This window comes from Platalea leucorodia (assembly GCF_965183815.1).
Source record: "Platalea leucorodia genome assembly, chromosome: 10".
In the NCBI taxonomy this organism is placed as follows: Eukaryota; Metazoa; Chordata; class Aves; order Pelecaniformes; family Threskiornithidae; genus Platalea; species Platalea leucorodia.
This window is the reverse complement of record NC_138832.1, coordinates 4463855-4484014: the sequence shown is the minus strand read 5'-3', so window position 1 is coordinate 4484014 and position 20160 is coordinate 4463855.

Genomic DNA, 20160 nt, shown 5'->3' with positions numbered 1-20160 from the left:
TTCTCCAGTCTTTTTTCTAATAACAAACCATTTCAAATATCTGCTCCCATTAGTCCTTATTTGTTAGTTACCCTTCAGCAATAGCTCCCTAACATATTTAGCTACATGCTCGGTCCTTTTACAAAGAAGACAGTCAAATAAAGTTACTTATTTGGTTGTGTTACCAATCTTACTTGAGGTTTTGGCATAGTGGTTTTTGGGTGTGCTTCTTCATAAGTCACTCTGACAGCTATTTCTGCTGTTATTCAACCCCACTGTTCTCAAATCTCTTATCACATTACTGTGTTTGTTGCGGGTTTAATTTTGAAGGATGTACTTGCCTGTGTTGCCATGTAGTACCAGTTAGGAATTTCAATTAACATAGTATTAAGTAGGACTTGTTTTCCATCTCAGAAGAGCGTTGTTGTCCAGTCTTGCACGTAAGTGAGTTGGAGCCAAGGCTTAACTTAACCAAAGATTTTGGATGGGACTGGTCAGTCCCCAAGGAGGTTGTGGCAAAGGCAGCGCTAGCAGCGGTGGGGGCTCAGGAGATGGCACTGCTGTTCTCCTTCTCTCCTTGAAGTGGAGATTGTGGCAGTCATAGTTCCATCTTCTAACAAGCTGATTGCAGAGACAGAGAGAGATCTGGATGTTTGCTTTTCACTAATATTAACTGATGTAGTATTTTATATTAGGTAAAGCTATCTTTTCTGTCAGCTCCAGCAAACATTGCTTTGTCTGTTCAGGCATCCTCCAATTAAAAGGCACTGAGTATGGTGGAAACAGTCAAATGAAACGTGCTCGCAGTCTGCATTGTCCCAGGGTATTTGGATTTATCCGCCAAACAAATGTCTATTGTGATTCCTTATCACCAGCAATTCAGTAATCAGATGTGCATACTCGGCTCTGTCCGCAGTCTGTGTGGTTATCAGTGTGACAGATTTTCTAAGGAAAAATACAATCTGACCCTTGCAGTATTGCTAAGCAATGTCTGATCTGGTCGTCAATGACCCTGCAAAGTCTAAAGGCATAGCTGTGCATATTGATACACAAGAAGACTCACATATATTAATAAGATTATTTGTGGGCTTCTAGGATGCACATGATTAGTCTTCTGGCTGCATCAGATGCAATGAAAGAAGAGCGGGTCTGTATGTATTTGTGTAACAGAATGCCACATTAAGGAGCCTTTAAAAATCAGCCTTTGAAGACATGGGAATAAGGAGCTGCAGATTATTGTCATTATAATGAAGGAAGGAAAAGCAAAAATAGCTGTGTGCAAAAAGAAGTCATGTGATGTGCTTGAATGTTTGCTTTTCCAGAACAGCATAGTTCCATCTTCTGTCTTTTCAGCATTTGTCTATGAGGGATGGTGTGACTCAAAGTCCTCCGTAAAGCCTGGTGGCAAAGCAGCAGACACAATGAAAATAGCTGAATTTTACTGATCTTCACCCTTGAATGGCTCCTTTCCAGTTCTTTTCTCATGTTTGCATTCTGTACATGTACCCCTTAGCAGAGGCCAGAGGTTTCTATCAGGATGAGCAAAGGATACGTTTTTCTGCATGTGCTGTATTGATTCATTCTCGCGCTCACTTTCTGTGTCTTCTGTGGACACTGTATTAAACACAACTTCAGAAAATTTTGTTCATATTAGAACAACTTCCCATTTCCCATTACCTTATTGTTAACACAGTTAAAAATGGCAGAACAAAATGCATGTAGCAGTCAGGGAAAATCAGAGACACCTGTGCTACAAGCAGACTTGAAAGGCTGGTAAGAAGGAAGGTGCAGCTGACTTACTGTGTTCATTTCCCATTGCGCATTTAACTATTAAAAATGAGTAGCTTCAATTTCTGGGATTAAAACAAGATAAGATTTACTCTTCAAATTGTGTAGCAGTAAATTTAGATATTGTGAACCAGAAGGCAGAGTAGTAGCTGGGCTTTATTTTTTTTTTTTTTTTTTAATACTACTGATCTGCCAAGAGAGGTCCATTAGATCTGATCTTAAATTTCAGAAGCTGTACCTGATCTAATTTTGCCTCTCAGAGTGACAAATACAAGAATTTTGTTTAAGACCTGTATATAATTTGTCAGCGAATCAGCTAAAAATACAGAATATCCAACTATTTAGGTGTTAGTTATTTCTTGCTCACCTTTGTGTTCTGGAAAATCCGAGATTGTAACACTGTTTTATTTCAAACATATAAGATGAGATAAACTCTGTATTACCCAAAGGGAGCTACCTACTTTGAAAACTAAATGAAAATAGCAAATTAGCCACCTGAAAAGCAGAATGGGGCAAACACCTAAAGGAAGGAGAAAGATCAAAGCTTGGAATAGGAACTACAGAACTTCAGGCACCTTCAGGGTCCGGTGCATGGGCTGGAGCCCAAAGGCTGACACCGCCTAGAGCAGCTGAGCCTCTGAATTGTGGTATTCCACTCCCACTGACTGCACCCGCTCCCAGTCAGGGCATGCTTGCGTTCATCTCTCCTCTACAAATGGAACACGATTTTCATGTCAAGGACCCACCCATACCAAGAAAGATGCGTCTAATTTGCATTACCTCGTTAAAACTTACGCCAGGTTGTGGCCACGGCAGTGATGGAGCCTCCAGTCTCTAAAATCCAGTGCACACATAGCTTGGTCTTTCTCATCACCGATGCTTTCCAATTAAATTGGCAGCATCTGAAATCTGACTGTTGGTGCAAGATTTTGTTTCTTGGCAGCTTCTGATATCTGGAATAAATTGTCTTTTTTGATCCCATCTTGTGATTTTACAATCCCTTTTCAGTTCTTACCCCAAAACAACCTGTATGCTTTGTTAATCTTCCTAGGCCTTGGTTTTTGCTGTTGAAATTATTCGTTAATGCACTTGGTTTTCTAAAATCATTGCAAGAAGCTCAAGATTTATGTCCGTGGTCACCTTGGTATATGTGTGTACCTGTTTACCTTCTGCCTTGCATATTTCACAGGCCTGTGAGTGTGATTGAAATCTGCCTCTCTGGGTCATGCTCCGCGTAGGCAGAGCGCTTGAAGCGTGATCAGGAGACTCCAAAGGAAAGATTAGCAATTGTGTCAGATGGCGACTTTGAGAGGTTTATAACTATGTCAAATTTGAATGTCTTCTCATAAGGACAAATTCAGGAACCTCTTTCATTGCACTACAATTCATCCTGTCAGATTTCCAATTCTGTTTCAGAGCAAGGGCCAAGGGAAAACCTTGCATGCGTACTGAAAGAAGTAATATCATCGGCTCAGTGTTATTGTTTCCTGTCTTCACTGCTGGAGGCAGATCAACCCAGACTTGCCAAAAACACGGGAGAGATTTGTGAATGATAATTCCAACTCCGGTAATTAAAATTTAACCATTACAAGGAAGTCAAAACAAGCTACAGTAGGAACCTTATAGCTGTAACCATACCGGTCTGTCAGGTCCATTTGTAATACTTGATAAAAATACTTTTAAAGATAAAGCAGAAGTTATAAATGTAGAATTCCAGTGAAATAGTTCCATGCATAATTGCTGCCCTATAAATGAACAACAACATCTCGTATTCTACCTTTTTTAATACAAGTCACTGTCAGGAGTTGTGTTCTCTGGGCTTGCAAAGATGGAAATTGGATCTAAATTATGGATGTTTTCTACTGACCTATATGTTAAATGATCAAGAATTATAGAAGTCTCATGCAATAATCTGCTCTACATATATATTTAAAGAGAACTGTATGAATATTCAAAATGATTGTTTCTCCCATTTCAAAGAATAAAAGAAATATCATGCTATGTGTACCTAAAGCATTTCTCCCAAGGTCAGAGGGAGAGGTCAGAGCCAAAATAAAAATCACTCCTGGGAGCGGTTTGCCACATGATCTTTTCTATGTTTTGAAAGGTCAGACTTTATGTGGGACAAATTTAATAAACAGTTCCCAGAAGAATTCTACTCAATTTCCGAGGAAACATTCCAGAATGCTAGAATTGGGATTTTGCTATGCTGAAATGCCAATTGTTTTGAGATGTTTTGTCTTACAATTATGAAGGTGGCTCAGCTCCAGCTGAATCATGGATTGGTTATGTCCCTTCCCAAAGAAAAAAAAGTGTTATCTAGAATGTCGGAAACTGATACTAGAAATTGTTAAAAGTGGTAGCTTGGCTCTGCTTTCTCCATTTTTGTACTGAGCTTGACAAAAGTGAATGGTACCAATAAGGAGCATAACATCGAGTTAACCACCTGCGGTACAATCAGCAGCTCAAAGTACTTTGCACCTTGTGAGAAACGGTTGATGGGCATTTCTGCTGTACGCAGAAAATAACCTGATAAACAGCTGAGAATCTCTGGTCCTTTCTGGGGGATTCTCCTGTCAAAATAAGAACCTTTAACAACGGAAAAGGAGGAACAGCGGTACAATAATGGCAGTGCTCTTGGAAATATCCGTCAAAGTCTTTTAATTTTAAAAATTATTGTAAATAATTCTTATTTTTATTTATATTTATTATTTATATTTCTTTATATTCTTGTATATGATCTCTTTAAGAAAGATGATTTTTCATCCTTGTATCTTCTTTCTTAAAGAGATCCTATGCAAGACCTTGTATCCTCTTTCTTAAAGAGATCTTATACAAGAATATAGCTAAATATAAAATTAAAGAGATGACAGTGAGGCGTACTGTTCCTAGAACGAAAACAAAAGAAAATTCACAGTCATTACAGAAAATAGTAATGACATATGCATGCAATCCCACTGACTCTGTAGGCACAATTTGGACTGTAATTATGTACGTTGGTTATTGGTGACAGGACAAAACACTAGGTACTCTGCCTACCGGTGCATATTTCTTGTTTCAATATATGGTAGTAAAATTACGATGGTATACTTCTGTGTACAGAGTCAAACCTCAGTTTCAGACTGTGTGGATAGGATCATTATTTCATTGATGCTGCCTCCACGTCAATATTGATCATGTCACTCATTGCAATGGAGTGGGTTGTGATTTAAGCTGGTAAAGGTAAAATCAACCTTCATGATGATTACAGCTGAATACCATCTACTTTCTACGAAATACAGTAATTTTTTCTATTATAGTTGCTACTTGCTCTCCCAACATGCCTTACCATTGGTTTTGCCTTTCTGTTTGTCACAGACTGGTTTTCACCCCACAGGTGTTTTGGGGCATTTATCCATGAGCGACGGCGTGCACAAACCTGCTGCAGTAATAAGAATGACCGAGCAGAAGATAATTGCCGCGATGTTTCCTGTCCACATCCGATTAAGCAGAGCTGTGCTATCACAAGGGCCATCCAGCCCAGGGCCTCACCAGCTATCTGTGCAGTATCTAGTACAGATCCTTAGGGGGTGGAAAAATCAGAACAGAGCAAATATAGCCTCAGTCAGGGAGCAGTTGGAGCCTGCAGACAATGTGGAGCATTACTTCAGAGGAGCGAAGCTTGGGCTTGGGACTGAAACCTAAAGGTAACAACTGAAACTATTTTAGTGTTGTTCTTCCTGCAGAAACTTCCCAGAGGCCCCAAACACTTTTTATTCCTTCCCCTGTGCCAGAAGCACCAATTCATTCCCACACAGGATTCAAATTCTGCAGCTGTTCCCTCAGTAACTTCCAGAATGCAGTTAGTTATTGCTAATACAAAAATCTATAGCACGCTGTAAAGTGGAAATATAATACAATATATTTAATGGCTGGATACCTCTATGAAGACTTAAGGAAGCCATACAGGAACAGTTCAGGATGTGTATGGCAAATTTAAAATTTCCTGATGGCAAAGCATCGACATAACTTGCTTCATGCCACCTGCTTCCTCTTCACAGAGGGAGCAACCTGCGTTGATGCGGGAGGGGGAGAGAGGGGCATGATATAAACCCCGCTCGCACCTGGAAACCCCGATCGTTGTGCTCTGCATTGCTCACGGCGGGGGAATGATGCTGCCGACTCACCTGGTCTCCTCCTCCGCTTCTGCAGCAGGAACAAAGCTAAAGATCCCCCTGAATCTGGAAATGGAAAACACGGAAGATGTGCAGTGTCAGTGTTTTCTTCTAGTTGCTTAGCTTCAAAATTTCCTTCAACTGCTACCAAATTGCTAGTTCACCGGGAACTTTAATCAACGTCAGCCCTATATATGATGAAGTATGAGAGGTTCTCTCTAGTTACCTATGAAGTAATGGTAGATAAATATAATAGATAATATAGATAACGGTAGATAAGTATAATATAGATAATGGTAGATAAATATAAACTTTTTACTGATAAACCTTCTTCAGTATTACTTTCCATTTCAATGATTTGAAGTGAGATTCTTCTCTCCAAATGAACTCGGGATTATGTCTTTAAGTTACCCCAGTGTAACACAGAGCAACGCTTCATTTTATGGAGAATGGGAAAAAATAAAACACTCCATCTGCATCTACAAGTTGTTATACTCTTAATTATTGCAACAGTTTAGGAACTTACAGTTCACACAATTAGTTATATTGCATATTGAATTAATCTCACCTGAAATACCCAGTACTGCCATTTATTTTCTATTTTTTATAGTGATGTCAATTCAAAAAGCAGAACTTTTCTTTTTTTGGGAAAAGACATCGACTCGTGTATACGCAGTGAACACGCATCTCCTGTCGTCACAACTGGTTTTTAAAAAACTTAGTATTTTGACATACAGTCACAAATGAATCACAAAATGTTCTGTTACATTTCAAATGTAGCTCGTGTTCATTTATTCGTTAAATATGGGTTGTATTTAGTGGAAATAAAAGTTTTGAATCCAGAACCTTGATGTATTTGACAGTTTTATGCTTATTGTCAACCTTTTTTTGTTCTTTAATGAGTCCATATATTGTTATATATTGTTCTTCATCTTCCCGTAAGGGAAAAAGCAGAAGCAATTATAACTTAATAACATTCTCTATGCTAAGAATGTGTGGTGACAGATAATGAAGTCCAATATACCTATCTGATTACAAGCTGCTCTTTAGATGTAGGACAAATAACTACAAGATGGCAATGTCAAAGCAAGGAACACTTACACAATGAAATATTAATGAAAATACATTGCATTTACGTCTCAATGACATCTAAATGGGAATCAGTTATCAGATCTTGAGTGTTTGCAACAAATTTCTACTCTGTAAAAAAAAAAAAAAAAAGTCCAATGAACTTTAAAAATGTCAGCCAGCAGGGCTTTCAAATACATAATTTACTATTTTGTTGGCTTCCTATAAATGGATAATAATAAACTCCTAGCTAAAAGCAAGCTCATAAATGCTGAATCAAAAATGTGAAGAACACCATGAAATGATAAATGCGGAGCTGTGTGGTAATTTTCTTCTAAGCAGAAAATGTAGCTGTAGTGTTAAAAATGTGAATGGAAATTTTGACATTCTCCTTGTGCAGAGCACGGTTTTCCTAGGGAAGAGTCTGTGCCACTATTAGCTTCTACGCTGCTACAGCAATGCAGGAGAACAGTGCTGGAATTGCAGCGAAAGTCTGGGGGACTTCCACGAGCAATATATGTTCATGGTTTTCCCTGTTACACTTGCCTCTGATACACCCTCATACTTATTTATTTAAACATATGAAAAATAGACTGTTATATTAATCAGAGGGCATAATGAAGTCATTTCTCATAGAGAAGTTTTAATCTTAATCAAAAATTGACCTATGTGTTATATTTTTAAAAGGCATATATTATTGAATGGTATTAATAGAACTTTTAATGTTAAAATACTTTATGCCAGCCAGAATTAGATTCTATTTTAAGCTAGTACTGTAGGTTGAATGACGATACAAACTTTCATTTTTTGGTTTGAGTTTAATAGCACACAGACTACATTTGAAAGGCTCTGTTCTGCTGATCAGCGCTCTTCATGCTAGCTGACACTATGGTCTCCTCTTCATGGGACACGATCTCCCTTGCTGGGTGTATTCTATTAAATCAGTAGGTGTGACTTGACCTGGGCAGACTAGTGAATGGAACAAAACTCGGTAAGTGTATCGGGTCATGAAGACTGTTAAATCTTTCATTTGGATAAATTTGTCTGAGGCTATAAAATACCATTACATGGTCCCTTGCCATACTGGATTGAGCTTGCACACTTGAGCTACAACAGAACTAATTCCTTTGCCCAGATCGGAGGGGCTGAGAGCACCCACGCAGGCGCTGATCAAGTCCCTTGGAAGGAATCCGGGATTTATAACGGAGCGATTTACAGCCTGATCTCTTCTGGACGCAGTTTCAGTACGCGGCTTGGGAATTGGTAGTCTGAGCCGCACTGCGGGACACCTCTACAGAGTGGGAATTCTGTTAGAAGAGGTTTAGGAGTTATTTCTTCAAATGTTTATATTGCATCATAACAAGAAAAGGAAAAAAAGCTAAATGTTTGACACAGGAGCATTTAGGTAAATTGCATTTATGTAGGATAAATCCGGCAACTGTAAAACTAATTGATAATTAGATCATTTTTTGCAGGTTCATATTTAAAAAATTAAGTCTTAAAGCTTAGACATTTAGCCCTCTGTTAAAAAAAAGGACCTGTCTTAATTAAAGCACTGTTGTAACTGATATAATTGGATTTCTTTTCTGTTCACGTTAAAAGCTTTGTCATAAGAACGTGCTACAGCATTGTGGAATATTAATATGGGATATATTCTCATTCACACTACACAGTCTGATGGTAGACCTTATATCAGAAAAATAATATTTCAGTTAATTTTTTTCCTAGTTTAGGAGAATATTCTTGGGAAAAAGCATAAAAGCCCTCCAACTTTCTTATCCTAGCTCCTTTTTTTATTATTCAAGTATCTAACATATGCTTAGGATGGCTGCATAATTCTATAAACACAGAAACTGTAAATTGTTTTACAGACATTTTTTGTATTATCTTTTCTATTATGTTAGAGCCTAAAACCTCCATTCGAGATAAGGCCATAGGAGAACAAGACATTGCAAAATATGGAAAGTAAATATGGAATAAATTAATAGTCAGAAAGTGATCTTGGAACCCTCGCTGGCTTCATAAGCTAGTTTTGACTTTCTATATTTTAATGGTAGCATGACATTTGTTGCCAGCAGGTTGAGGGGGGCCGTCCTTCCCCTCTGCTCAGCATCGCTGAGGCCACAGCCGCAGTACTGGGCCCAGTTCTGGGCCCTCCGGTACCAGAGAGAGACGTGGACATACTGGAGAGTCCAGTGAAGGGCCACGAAGATGATTAAGGGACTAGAGTATCTCTCATCTGAGCAAAGACTGAGCGCGCTGGGACTGCTCAGCCTAGAGCAGAGAAGGATCGGGGGGGATCCTGTTAATGTGTATAAATGCCTGAAGGGATGGTGCAAAGAGGACGGAGCCAGGCTCCTGTCAGTGGTCCCCAGTGACAGGACAAGAGGCAATGGGCACAAACAGAAACACAGGAGCTTCCATCAGATCAGGAAACACTTTTTCACTCTGAGGGTGACCAAGCGCTGGCACAGGTTGCTGAGAGAGGTTGTGGAGTCTTCATCCTTGGCGATATTAAAAAGCTGTCTGGACACGGTCCTGGGCACCAGGCTCTAGGTGGCCCGGGGCTGGACAAGATGACCCCCAGAGGTGCCTTCCAACCTCAACCTTTCTGTGATTCTGTGACATCCACTGTCCATCTGCAACACTGGATCATGCGGTCCATAGCGATCACTGTAAAAGCCATGCAGGATAAAGGAGAGCAGGTTGGCCACAGGATGGTTTCCAAGCTGAGTTGTATTTTTGAAAAAGAGCCTGCTTCCCTGACCATAGCACCCACTGCTTCCTGAAGCCCTTACAGCAAGGATGCTAAGCTATATGGAACTGTTAGCGTATTCCAAGATAAATTTCTTAACTGCTTATTTTGCTTTGTGAAATGATGAATTGTCAAATAAATCTTTCTAATGTGGTACAAGTAAGTTTTCAGAAGGCACCTAGATCTGCTTTTCTCCTGTTATTTTTTTATTGCTAAGTGGAAAACAAAACAAAAGTATTTTTGTAGGCATCATTAAGCAATTCATCCTGTTCCCCACCAAGATCCCCACAGTTTACCCACAGCTTTATTGATTCTTCTGAACTGTCTCATACACTGTACACAGCCAGTCAATAGGGTGATGATGGCAATCAATAGAAAGTATAATAAAATAATAAACTCGGCTGAGAACAGCAGCTGTACACTTACACCTTAGAATTTAACCTGGGAACTGCATTTACATTCAAAAGGCCCTTTCTGTATTAAAGCTTACTCCAGTGGGTTTGGGACTGGGTTTATATTTGTTGCTTGGAAGAAGTAAGGTACACAATCAATCTTGTGTAAAACGGGTTAGCAGAATAATGTTCAAAACTAGCTACTCCTAGGATTTGCGTGCTGCAGTTTCCTTTGTTGAGCTCTAACCAATTGCTCTAAAATCTGAACATTTAAATCCCATTAATGAATCATTGGCATCTTAAGATGTTTTGAGTTACAATATACACAGCAACACATCTTAAATTAGATTGTATTTGGTTTTTGCCCTTGCGTACTGTAAATTTGCTCAATTAGTCTTTGCCAAATGACTCACTAAAAATAATTCTTGCAGGTAGACACATGACTAAATTTGGAAGAAAATCTGCATCTGTTTTTCAGGCACTATAAAGCCCTGTAAAACACAATTTACATTAGATAATAGCTCTTAGCTATAGTAATATTTAGGTATTTTCCTACCAATAATAACAATATTTCAGTGTCCTGCAGATATTTTAATGTAATTTGTACTTTAAAAGTATTGTGCAGCCTCCAGCCTAGGCGGGAAGGGCTGTAACGTGTTGCAGAGGTGCACAGAATCTGACAGCAACCACTTACAGTCAGCTTCAGCGGAGGGAACGAGCAAGGAGAAGTCAGAGCTGTTGTTTTATGGAGTAACACATTATGGAATGCATTCTAGAATGTTTAAAATGCTTTCGTCTGTTATTATATTGTATCCTTCATTTTTCTTCCCCTGGCTTTCTGCTATCAGCAACATAATTGTCCCATGAGCTTTGTGAATTGAGTACCTTAGTATAATGTACAAATTACTGCCCTTGAGCTGCAGATTGAATCTTACAGCAAATGTAAACAACTGAATTGGCAACACTGGTTTGAAAAAGCTTCGCTAGGATTCTGCAGACTCGCATCCTTTGTATCCGTGGATAACTTACATTAAAGAACACTTTAGGGACAATCACACAGCTGTGTTATAGGCAGGAAAAACTTTAAAAATGACAAGGCTATATCCGAACTTCAGCATACAGGAACACTTCCCACCTTCTCACTAAAGGTTTCAGCTGCACCCCAACATTGTTCTGGGAGAAAACCCAAGTGTGGGCCAAATTTCAGACTTGGACACACAGAGTTTTTTTTTGTTTTGTTTTGTTTTGTTTTTTTTTTTTGGCATGCAATGCAGTCTCATTGGCTACAAGGAAAGGCGAGCTGGCTGCAACCTCCCCCCAGGTGATGAGGGAACCTAGGTCAGAGGGTGTGCCCAGAAGCTCTGTGCCCCTTTCAGTGCAGTTCAGGTGGGTGTGGGAGCAGCTGGCCTCAGTTCTTTTCAGGGCCGTGTGGACCCTCAATGATCTGTGAAGGTGAGGGAGCGGTGAGTAAAGGTCAGTGAAGCCATTATGTTTCCATGGATGAAATAGCTTTTCCTCTCATATGTATGAATCTATAGTAAATTCCCTTGTAGCCTTAGATGCCAGTAATTATTGACTATGGTGTGGTACAGCTGTAGTTTTACTGCATCATTAGAGGAGCTTCTTCCACTCCAGTGCTCCCAGAGAAGTCTCCAGTCACATCCCAGGGTACCTGTGCTATGCGCTAGAAGATACATTGTGTGGTTTCTTGATTTCTTAGAGGGAAAATGTTTTGTGTATCTATCTTGAATATTTTCATTCCCATGGTAGTTACAGGCAGCCTAACACTCAGTGTTTAGGAGTTTTCATTTTTTGTGGGTGGGTGGGTAGAGAGCAGACTGTGTTAATGTAACTCGTCATCTGTGCAGAATCCTCTTCTTCAGCAGTCCATAGTGCCTCAGACCTTGCCGTGTGGGTGTATCTATACACGTGTATAAATATATATGCATATAGCAGGAATCATTTCTCTTATCACTGAACTGCAGCCAGCTCTTAGATGAGATGTGGTGACTTTTAGGTAGTGGACAGGAATATTAGATGAGTGGAAAGTGAAGAAAAAAGAGAACGTGACAAGTTGTGTGCAAAAGGTTTTAGTTGGGATATATAGTAATGACCTATATTGGCTTTGCCTGAAATACATGAGCTTCATATACTAGTACTGGCAGAAATGGCAGTGAATATTTAACACAAGTCACAACTTTTACACTTCCATGTTTCATATTCAATATATCTTTCTAAGTGTGTTATTCATCGTACCAAAAGTGATATAAACAAACCCTGCTCTGCAGGCTGCTGTTTACTCTCCAAGTGGCGTTTTAATAGCAAACCTTCCTTCCTTGACATACCACAGTGACAAATTACAGCTAATACTTCTCCATCCAGTAGGAAAGGAACATAGCAGTGGTAAGGATTTATACAGTAGAGAGCCATGTGGCATATGTAACTGGCTGGCATTTTTAGTGCCCTGCCTTGATTTGAGACAGCTTTGGTAATACATAGCCTATCTTCTTTGTCCTTGGCTATTTAAAGATTTAATTTTTTTTTTTTGTCTGCTTGCTTTCTTTTGTAAACCCAGGAAAGCCTCAAAAGATGTATGTATAACAAATCATACGACATCTTCATGCAACCTCAAAGAACATCATACTTAGGGAAGGAAAAATAAAATAAAAAAGTAACAGTGGAAAATATGAATGGGAATAAATATGGTAAATGGTATTTTATAATACCCAGATATGTTCCTTTAAAAGCTATCAAAGATCTATACATTTAATGTAAGATATTTCACTCATTTGGCAATTTTCTTTTGTTCCTCTGAGACTGCCTTTCAAAGGCATTAAAGTGTGCTCATTTAATTTTTTTTTTTTGTTGCTCATCATCAAAATTGTTCTTCATCCTAGCATAATTGCATCAGATATTTAAAAAAAGAAATGATGTCACAGAAAACGAAGAGAAATTATGAGTCTTAGATCTTTTTTGAAAATGAAGAAGAGTCTGGTTCTACTGAAGTGCCGGCTTTCTGATCACCCTGCTAATGTGCAGCTGAGAGACTCTGGTAATAATTTCATTAAGATCAGCTCTGGTATTTGCAGGAAAAAAAAAAAAACAAACTGCTATTTGTAAGGAGCATCAAAATCTGACAAGACAAAAGCAAGTTTCACTGAGAGGTGCTACCTTGTTCCTCTGGCTTCCCCCAGCACCGCTGCCTTCAAACTTCAAACAAATAAGAAGAAACAACAGACTTTTAGTGCTGCACTTATGTCTTCAGCAACTATGTTGTCAGCAGCATGTGCTTACTGTCCCTCAGAAATACAGAGATTAACGTCAGTGGGCATCCTGTGTATTTAGACAAAGCCAGGCTATCAAAGCCCTTATCAGCCGTGAGATCTGAGAGCAGGAATATTTCTTTATGTACACTTTCGAGGATTTTCTTCCAAGTTTTCATAACTGGTATTATTATTTCTGGTAGTCACAAGTCTCCTTCTCGCGTGTTTCTACATCAGATTGTGAGCCATGAGTCACCTTCCTTTGTCTGAGGGTTTGTAAGGGTTTTGGTTTGTTTTTACTCACTTAGAAACCAAAAGGAAATCAAGTTACTCTCGACTTTGTTTGAAATAAGTGAGTAATATGGCATCCCGGTTCTTAACTGATAAATATGTCTGCTGTTCTTAATACCAGTATTTACAGTTGGTGCTGACTCAAGATCTTATTTACAACCTCAGTGACTAAATTAAAGGTGGAATGCTTTCCTTGCTTCTCTATGGTAGCGCGAGTAAAAGATGCATATACTTGTGCTTGGAGCTATTTTCTGTTTTGTTTTGTTTTTTAAAAAAAAAAAGGTAAATACCTAACAACAAAATTTTAAACTGAGTTTGACAGAAGATAGGTAAGTCGAAGTTAGGTGTCCTCAAAGATGATGTAGCCAATACTGTAACTGTGGAAAGACTTTTAAGGAGTCCACCGCTTTCCACTGATGATTACAGCGTATGAAGCCAGGCACGTTAGTTATGAAATGGCCATGCCATCAGTCAAGATTTCTGGCTGTGTAACACTGAATTAAAACGGCTTTCTTTGCGTTTCTTAGTACAAGTTGGAAATGACATTCAAAAAGGGAACACCTCAACTGTTAAGGTGTCCGATGTTCTTCTGATCGTTTTTGAGATTAGTTTGCCTGTCTTTACCTGCCTGACCCAAAACAACGAACAAAACCTGAACCCATGTAAGACAGAAAGGAGTAAATACAACATAAAGTTAATTTTAATGAGAAGAATTGCTTTAGTTGAAGATATTGGAAAAGGTAATTAAAGTATGTTTCTGCTTATGATTCTCACCCAGATACAGCCTGTTTCAGCAATAAGCCTTTTTCATGTTTGACAAGCCATTTTAGGAGATAAGAATGATTATGAGTTTTTCTGTTGATAGGAATTACAATTAAGTATTTAAATTCTTTTCCAACACAGCGTTGCCGTAGAACAGTTACCTGCTTTGACTTGAAACAGTTCTTTTTCTTTCTTTTTTTTTTCCCTTGTTACTTTTTTAAAAGCAGAAAAGCTTTTGAAATCTGTGGGGTTTTTTTTTCATCTAATTTCTTCTCCCCCGCCCTGAGAAGCCGTTCCTTTAATGGTATGTTTGAAAACACAAGGTGGGTTTTTTTCAGTGCTTTACAGATAACCTGTTATTTGAATGTCTAAACAGTCCTTTATGCTTGGCAAACGGTACAGTGAATTAGAAGGAAACTTTGGATAGTCAAAATGTACTCTTAAATTTTGTATAAATATTTTGTTCAAGGTTGGAAGTAAATAAATGAATACATAACACAGAAAATAAGTCTTTCTTACATGAGGAAGTAACTCTTTTCCTGCCTTTTTTACTAGATTCATTTTGTTCAAATTTGCACAGGGAGTTTCTATAAGCTTATACTCTACTGCAAATTATTTTTTAGAAAGTTTCTAAACTGTATGTTAAATAAAACTGAGCATCCTTATGCATTTTTAGAAAGACCATTTTGCAAATCAAGGATTGTTAACATGAAGAATTCGGAGAACTGCACAGAAACTGTCCTGTGGAATGATCTTTCCTTAGAAAGAAACATTTTGCTAAACTACAGATATTTCTGTTGGAAAGTAGTATTTCTTGAAAACATTTCGCATTAAAAACTCATTTGGACATTTTCCAATGGTGATAGCCGATTTCCATCCCATGGAAATAGTGACAACCTGTGATGATATCCTGTTTTGATTCTGAAGTTCTAAATAACTTAATTTAAATCTTATTGTTGTAACTCTGTTATTTGAAAAAGCCAAAACATCGGTTTAAGAAATGGGACTTTTGATGTTATATTACAACAAAAAAAAAAGGGGGGAGGGGGGCCGGGGCGGGACTCTGTACGATTTACTGCAATATGCTTCTGCACAGATCTAATTCATAGTTTATTTGTTTATGAGGTTTGAGAAATATTTGATCTGACTTTCCCATGAATTACCAGTTAGATGTTGATTTCCTTTCTCACATAATTTTAACGTGGTAGAGTTGTCTAATTAACAGAAAAAACGAGAAATTGATGTGGAAGCCAGACTAGAAGTTTTGGTGATTGCTACCAGGACACAAAATATTTGAGCATTTCACTTCAGAGCTTAATGAGCAGGAGTTAGTATCACAAAAGTGAATACCTGCATCACTTTTGTAAAACGTATGACCTGTTTTACTGGCACGATGTTGATCTGACATACCTCACCATGACTCCTTGCTGTCTTAAGCTTATGAATATAGCACTCTAGTTCCTTAAGCTGTGCAATGTTTCACGAACATCAAGCGCTGTTAAAATAATGCTTAGTCACTGTGGATTGCACATTAAAGCTTCTGGAAAGGTTTTATTATTTAAACTGGAATAAGAATGCAACTTCGCTTATATTTAAGGAGAGAAAAAAAAAAACAGTTTAGAAAAATCAGGAAGAAACAAACAGCTCTGTGAGCTGTATTTTAAAAGAACTACTCAGAAGAGAGTTTTCAATTAAGATGAAAACCCTTTTGTGTACGTCTCCTTTTGAAGCTGAATGTACTTTAGGTCATTGAAGATTTCCAGCCCTTTGAAGCACCTGATCATGCTGATTACTCCTGACGATGTTGGCTAAACAAACCTACACAACATATCACTTTGACAAGAGACAGTGCTAGCTTGCAATCAAGACCATAATGAGTGATTTATTTGTTCCCTTCTCCCTGGGCTTACCCATCATTACATGTTCATTAAGTAATAATTGTCATTGATCGACAGGCTTGTGTATGGATGATGGTAAAAGAAACGGGGCTATCAAACCTTCGCTGGGTAGAACAAGTGCATGCCACAACCAATAAGGTAGATTAATGAGAAGAATTAAACTAAGGATAGTTACATTACGGACCACTTCCTTTCTTTTCATTTTATTTATGATTAGAGACAAGTGTATGATATCTTAGACCTTCAGGAATAAAAGTATAACAATATAAAATAGAACCGTGGCCTAATACTATGCTATTCAAGTGCTCTGACCCTCAACAGCAGCTGGTCATAACCTATTATAATAGTGAAATTGCTTTGGTGGTTTTCAGATAGGTTTCATAAATAGTGTGTAGATCAGTTGAAGTAACAGGACAAGAGCATATCACAAATAAGATTCAAAGTCAAATCACGTTTCTAATGGATCATTTGTGGGTAAATCCCTGAATAAATAAATAAATATTTAAAAGATCAAAAAAGCCTAACTTTGTATCAGTTGGGGACAGTGGTAAATCCAAGATGTTTCAAATTACAATTTTTTAATTATTATTATACTTATTCATCTATATTATTTTCAGGACCGTAGGTAAGAAAAAGTTTTGGAATCTACTCATTTGATCAGCTGATGTCCCATCAGATGAGGTTGCCATAAACCCTTGGGAAGAGTTGTGTGCCTCTAGAGGCAAGGTGCTGTTGTTTTGAAAATATATTCAGCTTTAGTTATATTGGTGTCTATACTTTTATATATTGAAACATTTTTGCCTGCCTTCTCAAGTGGGACTACAATAGCTACCTATAATCTTTATCTTAGTAGCTTCTTCCAGTTTTATGTTCATGTCTAAATAGAATTATTGATTTTTTTTTCTCTCCCAGTGCATGTATTTCTTTCTGATTTATAGCATCATTTTTTAATTTATGATTTAGCATTCCTTTGGTTTATTTTGCCTTGCTTGCATGTGAAAACCAGGTATGTACTGCTATTACTATTGGGCCAAATGTCATTGTCTGTCTAACAAACTTGATGTGTTTTGAGCATAGATTATTTCTCCTTTTCTTTTCATTGTGGTCCCAGGCCTCCTGCAATCAATCTCTTAATAAAAAAGGAAATGCCTTTTGTTGATTTTTACAGACTGAAAGGTCAGGACAACACTTAATGAGAACAAAATATGGAGCAAAAACAACATGAAAAATTCTTTGGGGAAATGGGAGAGCGTTAATTAAATGTACTGATTGCAGTCATTTTATAGTTCCAGAAACCATTGTCCTGTCTTAGTGTTTTCAAAATACAGCTTTAATTATTATGCTAGGTAAGAAAACTACCTTAGGGTAGATTCTGCCAGTGCTTTCCCATGGATTGCTACAGAAATCTAATACTACGGTATTTTCTCTGCCATTGCTGCCAGGACTGGCTCGGAATATCTACTGTAACAGCTTATAATTCAGAAGCAGTATGAACTCTGAAGCGCAAGTTTCCAGTCTGCATCTCAATCCAGAAACAGTGTTGATGAAAAGCTGGATAATTATTTTCAAGTTAGAAGGATGGAAAATAAAAAAGAAGAATTGCTTGACTTTTTGAAGATATTTCTATGGCTATATTTCATCACTTAATAAAAGGCAAAACTATTTATTGCATCCATTGTACCCCACCTAGAAAAGGAGTTTAGCCCAGCCAGCCCTCATCTGAATTTGACTGAGCATGAGATGAATATGAGAAAAGCGAGCAGTATTACTTGCAGAAACACTGTGTGATATGCTGCTTATCTTATGAAACATTATCCTTGGCCTACTGTGAGTTACAGGAATAGATGTTTGTTATTTGTGAGGGATAATAAAGACACCACCCACCCCCCTCAGAGACCCAGCTACACCAGAATTTTAGGGAAAATAGGACACAGTATCGAATCATTAACAATGACACAGGAACCACATCTCACCTTGCAGATAGGAGGATCAGAAAAGCAGCGAATCGGATGTTTAGACTGTAGAAGAAAATAATTAAGGTGTGATTTTTAATGGAGCAGCTGAATGAACAGTAAGAGAAGACCCATTTAAGTTCCACGTAAGTTTACTGTCAGGATAGCAGGAAGAGATCAAATCTGAGCAAGCTCATAAATAACCATACCAGGAGAACATGATAGACTAGAATGGCAAAAAGAAAAAAAGACCATAATTTGGATATGTTTCTTCCATCCTTAACTCAATTTTTAAGAGGACATAAACTGTATTTTCTTTAATGAATTCTAACCTGTGCTCATTGGGAAGAAATAAGAGGGATAACGTTATCTGTAAATAATCAGAGATAAATTGGTTTCTAGTCTGTTGTGGAAAATATGCATTTGCAATTAGCTACAAAATATTTGTTCTTGTCGTAGCTGTTATTAAACTATACAGTTTTCTAATATAAGAACAGAGATATTAAATTATGGATAGGTATAAGTGATAGCTCAATCATTTTTTAAGAAAAATGAAAATCGTGTGCAGGAGCAGGGATGAGGAAACACTATCAGAATTTCCTGAGGAAGGGGAAAATAGAATAGGGTCTGTCTTGTGTATATGAACTTTAGATAAGAATATTTAGAGTTTCAGACAGCTACAAAGTTACAGTATTTTTTTCAGCATTTGCTTTTATTAATTTAGAAACAAAACACTAGGAAACCTTCAGTGGAAGAGAAACTGGAAGTATTTCTTCCCAGTTTGAACCTACATTTGACCTACTGTTACTTGGAAGAAAGAAGGAAAAAAAAAAACCCCAACAGCTTCCTCCTCCACCCCTGACTGATATTTCAATATGGGCTTAAAGAAGTCAGAAGGTTAGAGGAGTGTTATGTTTTATTTCAACAGTGGAAATGAAATCGAGAAAAACTTCTATCCATTTATTTTTACAACTATGATATTAGATTATTAAGATGCAGAGAATACAAAAATTTTAGCCCACTGCCAAGCATTGGTGAGGTTTTATGCCAGGAAGCCACTGTAAATAGTAACTGAAAATCTTCTGGGGAGAAATAATTTTGTGAGAGTCAAGTTGTTTAAAAGTTGTGTGTCTTGTTTAAGCCAGTTCTTTAGATTCCTTCAGTGGCCAAAGGAAGAAATAGCCGTGCCACAAGACTTTTTAGATGCTGCTCTGAGGGACTGCATGACCACCCTGTAGCATTTCAGGGTTAACGTGGCAGTGTCGCAGAGGCACTCTCCTCTCAGCTTAAGCAAAGCGAGGCATGGCAAGTTAAACACAAATTACAGTGGCATCAGGGCTAGGGATACAAGTCTGTCAGAACAACCACCTTTTCACCAAATTAGTTCCTACGATGAAGTTTTGCATTTGGATGCATCAGGAGTCAACGCAAATAGATACTGGGATTTTGGTATTTAGTCTGTGATTTGGGTCTTCTGGCATGACCACCAAAACACTGTTACTTGATTTGAATGAGCAAAAAGAAGCCATTTCTAGTCTTTCATTTTCATTATCACATCTGTAACAGTTGTAAACTCAACTTTTTTTGCATTTATTTATGAGCTTCTATTGTGTGTTTTATAGAAGGTGAAAATCCTCCCTTTGTTTTCAGTTTCAATGAAGAGATTAAAATAAGCACTGATAAGAGTTACGTTGACCTTTACTGACAAACCTGCTTATAAAATTGGCAAACTTCAACACTTTTTCCCTTTCCTGGAAACAACTTGGTATGCTACTGAACCGCCCAAAAGGGCACTGCTTTAATCACTCAGTAAGCAAGGATTTTTTTTTTTTTTTTTAACTCCTCATTGGCCTGGAAC